We start from the raw sequence: 12,412 nt of genomic DNA, 5'->3' as shown, positions 1-12,412 counted from the left end.
TGTCAGGGTGCAGTTTAGCCTCCCGGGCGTTAGAGGGAGCCAGAGAGCCCTGGTCATATATAGGTAGGCCCAGACAGGGGAAGTTAGTTCATTCCAGGGGACTAGAGGAGTTACTTCGTCCACCTGAAGCTCCTGAGGCTAGGATTAGCTCAGTAGAGACACCCCAGTTGCAGGACAGAACCTCCTGGGAGAAACCCACAGTCATTATCAAGACCAGTCAGGATATTACAAGCAAAGATAAGTAACACTGATGGGCAGATGCTATATAGGAAGCAAAGCAAGGATTTAATACGAGAGGAAGATATATATATACCAAGGATTTAAGCCACCATTTAGGCATCCGGGCCTTGGGATTGAAACCAGACAGGAGTTCTAGAAAGGACAGTGTACGCTATTTCTGAGGAAAGGTACAACCTGATTCTGAGTGCATTGTGGATTTACCCTCTGAGTATCTTGCATAATCAATACCTGCCATCTTGTGGAATAAAGCCTGCTTGTGAAACACTGTGATCTAAAGGACTGTATTACCATCTGTATGTACAAAGTTGGACTGCTAAGTAAAGCAACGTTTGGTTCACTATACCACCTGTGTACCTCAATTATTCCAACTATAAATCGGTGTGCCACCGTTACAGGCACTGGCATCACGAATCCAACAGGGACCTTGCCCCAGGCACTCAAAATACCTGTAACATCCAGGGCACCTCATCCACCATCAGGCCTGGTCCCTATATACAGAGTGTGCCCCAGAGGAACTGTGTCTACCTCTCATTCACTGCCGCATGCCTGCCCAGGGTTCTCCAATACAGTGAGCAACCCTCGATTGCCCATAACCGTGACCTCGCTTCGCTATACCCTGCAGGACTGGCGTGCTGCAGAAGGACAGAAGGAAAGGAACAGTAAGGAGGAAGGGAATACCTAATGGCACTGAGGAGGTGATGAGGAAAGCAGGGGCCGGAACTGGCAGAATAATACCGTACAGCATGAACTATATCATAGACACTGGTAAACGGCTGGCACTTTTTAATGAGTGGTTGCTAATCTGTGGCTGGCACTACAAAATGGCCACTTTTGTATAAAATCATGACACTAACAAGTGGTGGCAGCAACTTGGTACAAAGTAGAAACCACCCCGTAAAAAGTGCCAGTCATTTAGCAGTGTCTATAATAAAGCTCATGCCACAAACGAATACCATCCATAGCCATGTAAAAATGTCAATTACAAAATGTCAGACATAGCTGGGCCTACACAATAATAATGTAAAACCAGCAGCATCAAGTACATATTAGTATCCATAATAATGCATCAAGAAAACAGAGTCCAAAAGTGTCAGTCACCTAGTAGCAACCCCCCACCCACCCCACAAACCTTCACACAATAAGGTCCACATGTCATGGATTTACCCATGTGTATGTATAGGATCCACAGCAGAATTTCATGGGGGAAAAGGCATGCCCCTCGCTGAGCATGTCATTACTTTCATTTTTTCTGGTTTACAACATACACAGTACTTGCAGAAGCACGGATAATGTATGTGGGTTGGTGGGCTTTGTGTGCCAGGGCTGTTTTTTGGTCCTTGTCTGGCCTGGATGTAACCGCACATATACAGTAACTATATATATATATATATATATATATATATATATATTTGTATGAACGGGGTTACAAAATGGTAGAATTCGGCTTTTATTCTGGATTGCCAGTACAAATGTGTTGGACAGGGGATACAGAAAAAAAAACATAGAAATAGGACAGCACCACTTACTGACGTATATTAGTCGGCGGTGCTTGCGGTGTCAGGCCCCGGCCCTAGGGACCCCTCAATAGCCAAAAAAGATAAGAAAAAAACCGTAGCACTCTAATCTTTAATCCAATCGTGTGTTTATTGACACCGAACAAAAGCTTTTATTCGGTGTCAATAAACACACGATTGGATTGAAGATTGGACAGGGGATACAGAGACATGAAAGCCTGGATTTAGGCGTTATCAGGGTCTACATGAGGCCTAACAGCCATAGTCTTTGCCTCACAACGTGCGGTTTAATTGAGGAGACAAAGGATTCCTTCATCAGCCCTTAGACTCAGTGAAATTTCATCCTGACAGAAACAAATCATGATCTTTTCTTGTAATACAAGATTGTGATGAACAGTTGAAGTCCGAGTTTTGACTGGGAAGGTAAATATTCCCATGATGTTCTTAAATAGGCTCATTAACATAGTAGGGATAATTACACGGTGAACATGTCGCCAATAACTTCATGCATATGTGCAATGAGCTTCATCAAATATGTATAAGCTCATTATAATCTTACAGGTATTATTTTTAACCTTCACTGAAAGAGGCAATGTTTTCTAAAGCGCAAAACTCTTTTCTAGAGATGAATAAATTTGCCAGTAAACAGGGAACAAATTTGAAAAATTTCTACTAATCAAAGAGGATAGGAAAAAAAATGCAGTCACAGATTTGCCTTAATTCATTTTGAGCGGCTGGCAGACAACCCAACGTGTCCGCTTGCTGAACAAGTCAATTACTTCACGCTTTTCTACCTGATGAGATGAAAATGATAAGGGAAGCGACACTACAAAATAACATACGTGGAATAGGTGTGTACATTGGATGAATCAATGAACTTTTAATAAGGGGACACACGAAACTTTCAGCACCGACAGATAGATACACCTAGTCCCTTTCATATTCCGTTTAATCCTTTTGCTAATATGTGATTGCCCAAAATTGCATCATTCAAGAAGGTGGAGATTGCATCTTGGTATTATTAGGTCAAGTTCACACTTGGCATATTTGTCGAGGATTTTGGGTGCATATTCTGTAGAAATAGGCATAACGAAGTACAGCATAATTACTACATGTGATCGTGGTTTTACAAAAGCACATTCACACATTGTGGATTGTGGAAAAATGTTGCATCATGCAAAAGGTAGGGTCAATAGATCAAAAGATCAGAGCTGCAGCTGAAAAATCTGTCGCATGTGAATACAGTCTAAGGGCTCATGCACACAAACGTATTTACTTTCCATGTCAATGGGTCCGCAAATAAATGGAAAAATAGAACATGTCCTATTATTGTCCGCATTACGGACAAGGATAGTACTGTTGTATTAGGGTCAAGCTGTTCCGTTCCCCAAAATACGGATTTCACACGGACGTCGTTCGTATTTTTTGTGGATCTTTTTTTTTGCGGACCACAAAATACATACGGTCGTGTACATGGGCCCTAAGGTGGCATACACACAGCAGAGGCATGGATAGCAATGTGTGGAGGTTTACAGCTCTTCATGTGCAACTGTACAGGCTCCTTCGTGTGCCATAGGTACAGAGATGTTCTCCCCTAAAAGCACTACTGTCATAGTACTTATAATATCTGATGGCACACACCACATTTTTTTTGGTCTGATGTGTACGGAAGGCGATAGAAAACAACCTGTACATAAAATTATGGAGGTACGGTAGAGACCATGTGCGCCTCTACAGTAGCCCTATTATGGCTCCATACAAAATGTTAGCTGTAATAGGGACATGAGAATGAAGTTAAGGTAAATACACTTACAGTTTTGACCACATTTATGCAGCAGCAAAACCTTTAAGGGGTTTTCTAGAGAGAATGAAAAAAAAAAATGAAGAAAGCAACCAGAATATGTTAAAACTAACAAAGAAGCTTTACTCACCTTCACTGTTCCCCCACTGCTGTAGTACGGATGGTGCTCTAGTCCCCGCTCCTCTGCACTTCCTGTCTGGCTCAAAATGCTCTTTGTAGAGTGTCCAGTGTGTGAAGCCAGGACAGGAAGTGCTGAGCAGCATGGAATGGGAGCTGTAGTTATTTGTATGGAGCTGTGTGAGGGCTAAATTTTTGCGGGGCGATCTGTACTTTTCATTGACACTATTTTGGTGTATGACTTTTTAATTACTTTTTATTTAATTTTTTGTGGGAGGCGAAGCGACCAAAAAACTGTGAATCAGCCAGTTTGACTTTTTTCCGTTTTTTAAAATCGTATGGGAATAATATTTTTATAGTACGGGTGTTTTCGCACGCAAGGATGCCCATGATGTGTATTTTTTATTATTAAATTTGAATTAGTATTTCTTTTTTTTTACTTTTTTTTTTTACACTTATTTATAGTTCCCATAAGGAATTATAACAAGCAATCATTAGATTGCTTCTCTCATACACTCCAATGCATTAGTATACACTGTATTCATATGGAGCTCTTGCAGGGGCTCAATAGGAACTAATGTGCAGCAGGTTCAGTTCATTCAGGAGGACTGAAGCTGCAGCACAATGCATCCGGCTCCGGCGTTTCCAGGTTTTAGCGCATCCAGATGCCGTGGTCAGATGCCACTGCATCTGAAGGGTTAAATGGACATTAACTGTGGATCTATCAAACAGCAGGCATCCGGCGGCTATGGTGCCCGCCATGCTCATGAGTGTGCACTGTCTTTAAAGTCCCAGCCAGTGTCGTACAGGGCTGGTTCTAGCTTTGTTAGAAAGGTATTGTCATGTACATGATGTCTGATTTTCATTTTTTACATCAATCATGAAATAATCCCTTTAAGGTAACCATTCATTCTAGGTAGCAGTCAATTGACAGCTATTCGTTCCAAATTCCCCCCATACACATGCACACATGGCCGAGCGTGAATGTGTTCACAATAGGGAGGAGAGAATACGCGGCTGTTAGAACCCTTTGACAGTCACTTATCTCCATTAAGAACAAAGGATTGGGTCCTTTGAAATCCAACATGAGGGATCCTTCTTTCCACCAACATTTTCTGTCAGGGGACAGTTGGGACAAAGCCATGTACATCAGATGGTCTGTCAGTCCTACCAAATCAGTGGGCTCAGCTAAGGCCTATTTCACACTCGTTTATCAAGTAATCAGCGGTACATTTACACCGCCAGATCATCGCTAACAAGCAGGGGCATAGCTAAAGGCTCATGGGCCCTGGTGCAAAAGTTCATCTTGGGCCCCCTTCCCTCAGTGCTTTGTGGCCAGGGGCAGGGAAGCACATAGCTCTCGTACTGCCTGAGGCAAAAATTGTAATTACAAAAGATAAATTCTTGACCTAACTCCTTCCCTCCAGCCAGAGGTGTAACTTGACCAGCATGTACTTTCTGTAGAACTGGTGTTTTGCTATGTGGCACAAGGGTCTTTGGGCCCCTCAGGCTCCTGGGCCCGGTAGCGACTGCTACCTCTGCAGCCCCTATAGCTACGCCCCTGCTAACAAGAGTTACTATGAACGCTCGTTAGCAATTATCTCTTCAATTCTCGGCCCCTGTTAAGGGCCCTTAAGATGGCCATGCACATAGATGAATGTTAGGCCTGTTTCACACTACTGGCATTGGTTCAGGCAGGCTGTTTTGGCAGAGAACAGCCTACTGGATCTATCTGGATCTGGCAGTGCCCGCTGTCCCCATTTGTCCAGCCAATTCCCGGCATATTTGCCAGGTAATGGCTGGATCACCTCTGGACCCCATTATAGTCAATGGGGCCGGCTGGCAACCCATTAACATCCAGCAGATAGCTACGGCAGGCTGTTCTCTGCCGAAACAGCCTGCCTGAACCAATGCCAGTAGTGTGAAACAGGCCTAACATTCATCTAATGTTCATGGCCATCTTAAGGGCCCTTTACAGGGGCCGAGAATTGAAGAGATAATTGCTAACAAGCGTTCATAGTAACTCTTGTTAGCGATGATCTGGCGGTGTAAATGTACCGCTGATTACTCGATGAACGAGTGAAACACTCGTCCATTGGGTAATTGGATCATTTGTGCAGCACAAAAGATGATCGTTTCAGTGGCAGATCGAGCTGAGTAAACATGATCTGCTGCCGGGAAAGAGCGATGGCATTAGGGATCACCCTCCCCATACTGTGGAGGAGCTGCAGGAGATCACTGCATGTAAATGCACCAGTCTCCTCTCCTAGGTGATCAGTAGATTGACAGGAAGAAACTCTTACTTCTGACAATCTGCTTGTATATCGTCCAGTGTAAATGGACATTTAAAAGCACTCCAGCACTCATGTAAATGAATTGTAAAATCTTATCTTATGAATAGAAATCCCATCACAGTACAAACCCCTCCTCAAGGTCTCATTGTTAAAAAAAAAAGACAATCCCTTGATCCAGTAAGTAAACTATTCCTTGTCCTTTACTTACTGGATCAGAGGATTAACTTTCAAGCGACAATGGCTTCTTAGGAAAGGTTAACTAATCACCATATCCAAATGAACGGGTTAAAAGGTATAAAAGTATAAAAGGTTAAAAGATACCATTTGCTTTTTCTTAGATAGATAGATATGAGATAGATAGATAGAAGATAGATAATAAATAAATAGATAGATACTTACATAGATAGATACTTAAAGGGCTTCTGTCACCCCACTAAAGTGATTTTTTTTTTTTTTGGCTAGTTAAATTTGTTATATTGCGATATATGAAAATATAATTGTGTTACTTACTTTGATCCAGCAGTTTATTCTAAAAACGAAGTTTTAGAATATGCAAATTCGGTCTCTACCAGCAAGTAGGGTGGTAGAGCCGATGACATCACCGAAATAGAAGACGTCATCGGCGCAGGCGCACTGAGGGAGTTCTGAGGAGACGAGCCTCCTCATCTCAGAGCGCCTGCGCCGAATCAACACAGGCGCGCGATTTTTGAAATGCCGACAGGGCCAGCCGGAGGAGGAGATCCCGGCTGGCCCTGTCAATCAACACGACGAGGGGGCGGATTTCTGCAGCAGCTACCAGCAAGTAGCCGCCCTACTTGCTGGTAGAGACCGAATTTGCATATGATAAAACTTTGTTTTTTGAATAAACTGCTGGATCAAAGTAAGTAACACAAACATATATTTTCATATATCGCAATATAACTAATTTAACTAGCCCAAAAAAAAAAATCACTTTAGTGGGGTGACAGAAGCCCTTTAAATAGATAGATAGATCAATCTATAGATACACATACTCATGGTATTTTATTTCTTCTGTGTATTTCCTTTTCAAAAAAGTAAGATGGGCATATAATTTTTAAAAAGGAAAAGTTGGATTACACTAGTGCAGCCATTTTTATAGAAAATTCCTATAGTGAAGTAAAGAATAAAAAAAAAATTAAAGGTCAATGTGAATCTGCTATCAAGTCCTAAGCCATTTCAAGTATTTTTAATAATAATAAGTAAGGACTTCATCAGACATTTCCAACCCTATAGACCACATCTAATTTTTATGTCGGGTATAAAATGGGCTTAATTATCAGTATCAAAATGTTAATGTGTTATAAAGAGAATTAGGAGTTGACATTCTGCAAATATTTTATGAATTAAGTATGAGATAAATATTTTTTACATTGTACGGACACAGGGTTACTCTCAGCGCATTGCTTCCTTTCAGGATTCTAAAAGGTAAAGTCTACGAATGGAATAACATTCATCATCAAATAACAAAATGTATATCTACTGTACCTAAGGCACAAGTGCTTCTCCTAAGCCTCTACCTGCACGGTATTTCTATATTTAAACTAGAGCTGCAATTACTGTGGGGTTCAAAGTACCCCATTACCCAATCTTCTATTCGGGGCAAACAAGAATAACCAGACATGTTTTGTTTTAAATGACTCCATTTTTTATTATTTACATTTTTTTTTGTTTTATTTTAGAATCACCAAAGTCAGAAATGTTATCTAGAATAAGGGTCCTATTACATGGACCAATGCAGGGCTTGCTAAGAGCTCATTTTCAAACCCTCTTCGCAGAATTCCAAAGGAGCGTTGCCTTGTCTATAAGACTCCTTACACCTTTTAGGTGCTCTCCATAAGGAGATATAGTATCCCGACTAGCTGAATTTATACACATCCATTTCTGACGGATCAGACCAGTCTTAGGTTACTTTCACACTCGCGTTTTGGGCGGATCCATCATGGATCTGCAAAAATGGATCCGTTACAATAATACAACCATCTGCATCCGTCATGAACGGATCCGTTTGTATTATCTGTAACATAGCCAAGACGGATCCGTCATGAACTCCACTGAAAGTCAATGGAGGACGGATCCGTTTTCTATTGTGCCAGATTGTGTCAGAGAAAACTGATCCGTCCCCATTGACTTACATTGTGTGCCAGGACGGATCCGTTTGGCTCAGTTTCGTCAGATGGCTGCAGGCAACGTTTTGGTGTCCGCCTCCAGAGCGGAATGGAGACGGAACGGAGGCAAACTGATGCATTCTGAGCGAATCCTTTTCCATTCAGAATGCATTAGGGCAAAACTGATCCGTTTTGGACCGATTGTGAGGGCCCTGAACGGATCTCACAAACGGAAAGCCAAAACGCCAGTGTGAAAGTAGTCTAACAGATGATGTGATTGGATTGAGTTGGCGTTTGCACATACAGATATTTTTTTAACCGCTTTACGTCCGCCCATAGGATATAAACGTCCTATGGGTGGACGTCTATTTCTGAAAGCACGTTTTAAAACGTCTTTTCAGAAATAGCAGCTGCACGCTAATCGTGCAGCTGCTGATCGGGTTGCCCGCTGTCAGTGACAGCAGGGCAACCCTAAGACAAGGCAGGGACAGTGCCCAGGTGTCCCTGCCTTCCGGATCGCTGCAGACACAGCGCTCACCGAGCGCTGTGTCTGCAGAGAAGGAAGCGCTGTTCGCTTCCTGTTCCGGCCCGGCGGTCATGTGACCGCCGTGACCGGAGTGTGCAGGAGCTGTGTGAGGTCTCTCAGAGACCTCGATCAGCCCTGCTCTGAGGCTGTACAGCGCTGGATTGCTGCTGTACAGCCTCTCTAGGGGTGTATTTGTCCTGTAACTGGGGCTACTATGTCAGCCCCAGTTACAGGAGAAATCAACAGTGGAAAAAAAAAAAAAAAGTGAAGTAAATGTCCCCCAGAGGTCTTGTATGACCTTATGGGGGACGAAAAGTGTAAAATAAAAAAATAAAAAATAAAAGGTTGAAAATAAAAAAATAAAAAAAAGTTTCACATGTAAAAAAAAAAAGTCCCCAAGTAAGGAATGAAAAAAAAAAGTTAAAAATATAAAAAAAAAAAAAAAAGTATACATATTAGGTATTGCCACGTCCGTAAAAACCAGCTCTATAAAAATATCACATGACCTAACCCCTCGGGTGAACACCGTAAAAAAAAAAGAAAAAAAAACTGTGTCAAAACAAGCAATTTTTGTCACCTTGCATCACAAAAGGTGCAACACCAAGTGATCAAAAAGGCGTATGTCCCACAAAATAGTACCAATAAAACCGTCACCTCAGCCCGCAAAAAATGAGCCCCTACATAAGAAAATTTCTCAAAAAATAAAAAAACTATAGCTCTTAGAACATGGAGACACTAAAACATCATTTGTTTGGTTTCAAAAATGCTATTATTGTGTTAAAGTGAAACAAATAAAAAAAAGTATACATATTAGGTATTGCCGCGTCCGTAAAAACCAGCTCTATAAAAATATCACATGACCTAACCCCTCGGGTGACATCGTCCATGCCGGAAGTGGAGTCATGAAGCCAAAACAGAGCTTTGGGAAGCAGATAAGTATGCTTCCCTCAACAGGTGCTGCTAGAAGAAGGGGTATTTAAAAAAGAAGTTGGACAACCCCTGTAAACTTAATAGAAGAAATCCATGACCAATCCGTGTACAATCAGCAAGATAATGTGTATGCTGCAAAGTGGAAAGTCCAATCTGCATTAGCAAATCCACATGTAAAAAATCCACAACATGCATACGGGTATTGTACTATATTTTACTGCGGATTTGTAGAGTGGAATCTACACAGCAGATCCACAAGAAATCTGCGACAAGTGCCAAAGACAGGATGCAGGTTTTATAAATTATTTAAAACAATAATTATTAATTCATATTAGGTAAACAAACACATTCATGGATTTATCAGGAAAAAATATTTTACCATTACCGCTTCTTCCATGTCTCCAAGATGATTTTAATAAGAAGCTATTTTGACACAATATCAGTATCCTGCAGTATGAAGAGGTCATGTGAAACGTATTTTTCCTTCACTGGTATCGTTTTGCCAACTTGCATGTTGCTGGTGGCTTCCTTCTGGAGGCTTGGCTGGAATAGTCTTCGGACCATGCATGATGTTTCAGATATTTGGATGATACACATATAGCCTGAAGCTATAAAAAAAAAAGGTAAATATTAGTGAATACTAATTTACATCCATATAAGAAATATTTTATAAATTAAAGGTAGTCTAATAACTGGATATGTGATAAAACATGGATTATCAGGTCCCAAGAATTCAACATAGAGTGACCACACATGCTTAGGCCCCCTGCACATAAACGCGTGCTTCCCGTTGCCGTATTGCGGACCGCATTTGCGGATCCGCAATACACAGGTGCCGTTCCGTGGGCATTCTGCATCACGGATGCGGACTCATTCACTTGAATGGGTCCGCAAATCCGGAGATGTGGAATGGTACGGAATGGAAGCACAGAACTGAGCCCTACGGAAGCACTACTGAGTGCTTCCGTGGGGTTTCGTCCCGTACTTCCGTTCCGCAAAAAGATAGAACTTTTTGCGGAACGGCCGGATCGGAGACCCATTCAAGTGAATGGGTCCGCGATCCGCTGTGGCTGCCCCACGGACTGTGCTCGTGCATTGCGGCCCGCATTTTGCATTATAAAGAAGTGGACAACCCCTTTAAGTTGGCCCTATACATTAGACAGCTAACAAACATGCCTGGATTGACCAAAAGAGTGAAGGTTTATTTCAATAGGGAGGGGCAGATAGGTTGAAATAAGACATGCCGAATCCTTTTCTCCATGCATGGTAGACATCTTGTGGACTGTAAAGGACAGGCATTATGTTGTTGGTCAAGCTAATATCTATATAGTCAACACCACTGTTGTTACAGGCATATCTCCTTCTTAAAATACTGAGAATAATTATGTTTGAGAGAACATGTGAATATTTCCCTTTAAATATGTTGCTTAACTCGTAGGCTGGTTTCACAAATAATTTTTGCAGTGTTTTCCCCAATTTTCATTTTTCTTTTCACTTTCTTAAGATACCTTTTATGGAAAAAAAACATCACATCTGGAATAGATGTTACCTGTAAGTCTATAAGACAATGCAGTACAAATGTGATTTTTTTTTTTTTGCAGTGGTGTTTTGTAGATCCATTGCATTTTTTAAAAGGCATTTTTTTTTCTTTTGAGTGTTTAATCAAAAACAAAGCCAGAAAAAATGTCAACCATATGTGATCAAAACAAAATACCCCCAAAAAACACATGCATGAATCTTATGTAGTTTTTTTTTAACAAGACCAAAAAAAACAACTGCCAGATAAAAAGCAATGTGTTTGAACGAGGCCTAAAACTTCCTGGACAGAATTTTTTTTTAAAAAGAGAGGAAAACAGTACCTAGCATAGTGCCAATTAGAAATATAAGTTATATCACATCTGAGGATGTAGTTGATTTGCATGTGTTATGTCTTTAGTAACAGCCTATGGCGAGGGGGGTGTACTGTTCTTCACTGAAGACACCCAGGAGGTGTATAGAGACTTATTTTCAGGCAATGCTCCATGGGGAAAAAAGTTGCAGCGTATGTCAGCCAAACCAGAGAATCTGTGGACAAATATTTGGGAGTTCTTGCCTCTCATCAGCAGTATGGTGCTGGTTGGCTGAATGAGATGCAGTTCTGGGGCTACGGTTTGGCACTGTAGAGGCCAATATTGGTGTTCCATATGATCCATTTTGCTTGAAATGTAGTTGATTCACCAATTTGTATTTGCCCTGCTTATGGACAGCAATAATTGGCATTATCAAGAGAAGCAAGATGAACAAGAAATACCATAACCTATTATATTCAATTATCACTAATTTAAAATGTGTACGACTTCTCCTTTGAGTGTAAAATAAAATAAAAATCCTTTTGATTTTTAAACATAACAGCTGTTTCTTGTAATTCCTCTGAATAGCTTTAATACTGTCTATTACTCGCTTTACGGAGCAAATGATTAATTCCCAGTAAGGTTAGTAATTATTCCATTATAAAAATGGAGATGTAAGAAGATGAAAACCACAAGAATGATGAAGCAAACCTTAGAGGAGTGGATTGTAAGATAAGTCCCTTGTCGCTGGTAGAACATGTGCATTACTGATCAATGTGGTTAAAACACAAGGAGAAAAAACTACTTTCTACAATTCCTTATTCTTTCCAAGACTCAATTGTTTAAGAAATTTAGCAGCCCCACCAGACGGATAAAAGCCATTTATTTCTTCTCTTCCACCGCACAACACAACTGGTATCAATGGATAACTACATGCCAACCCATGCTCCCCCTCCCTTCGGTAGAAATCCAGAGCTGAAACTGATTGACTTGAGGATCTGTACTCAGATTAACCTCATTGTAATTCAAAGGAGA

At 41.1% G+C, this 12,412-nt stretch overlaps 1 long non-coding RNA gene across 1 annotated transcript; it reads left to right on the top strand.

Annotated features, from left to right (window-relative positions):
• Window positions 1-3,056: 3,056 nt before the first annotated feature.
• On the top strand, window positions 3,057-11,907 carry LOC120986886. The gene is made up of 3 exons (XR_005775831.1): window positions 3,057-3,181; window positions 9,235-9,240; window positions 11,897-11,907. It is a non-coding gene; the product is annotated as an uncharacterized LOC120986886 (long non-coding RNA).
• Window positions 11,908-12,412: the final 505 nt, after the last annotated feature.

Source organism: Bufo bufo, chromosome 1 (assembly GCF_905171765.1).
Source record: "Bufo bufo chromosome 1, aBufBuf1.1, whole genome shotgun sequence".
Classification (NCBI taxonomy): Eukaryota; Metazoa; Chordata; class Amphibia; order Anura; family Bufonidae; genus Bufo; species Bufo bufo.
The sequence above is the reverse complement of the archived record's forward strand: the minus strand, read 5'-3'. Positions and strand labels throughout refer to the sequence as shown.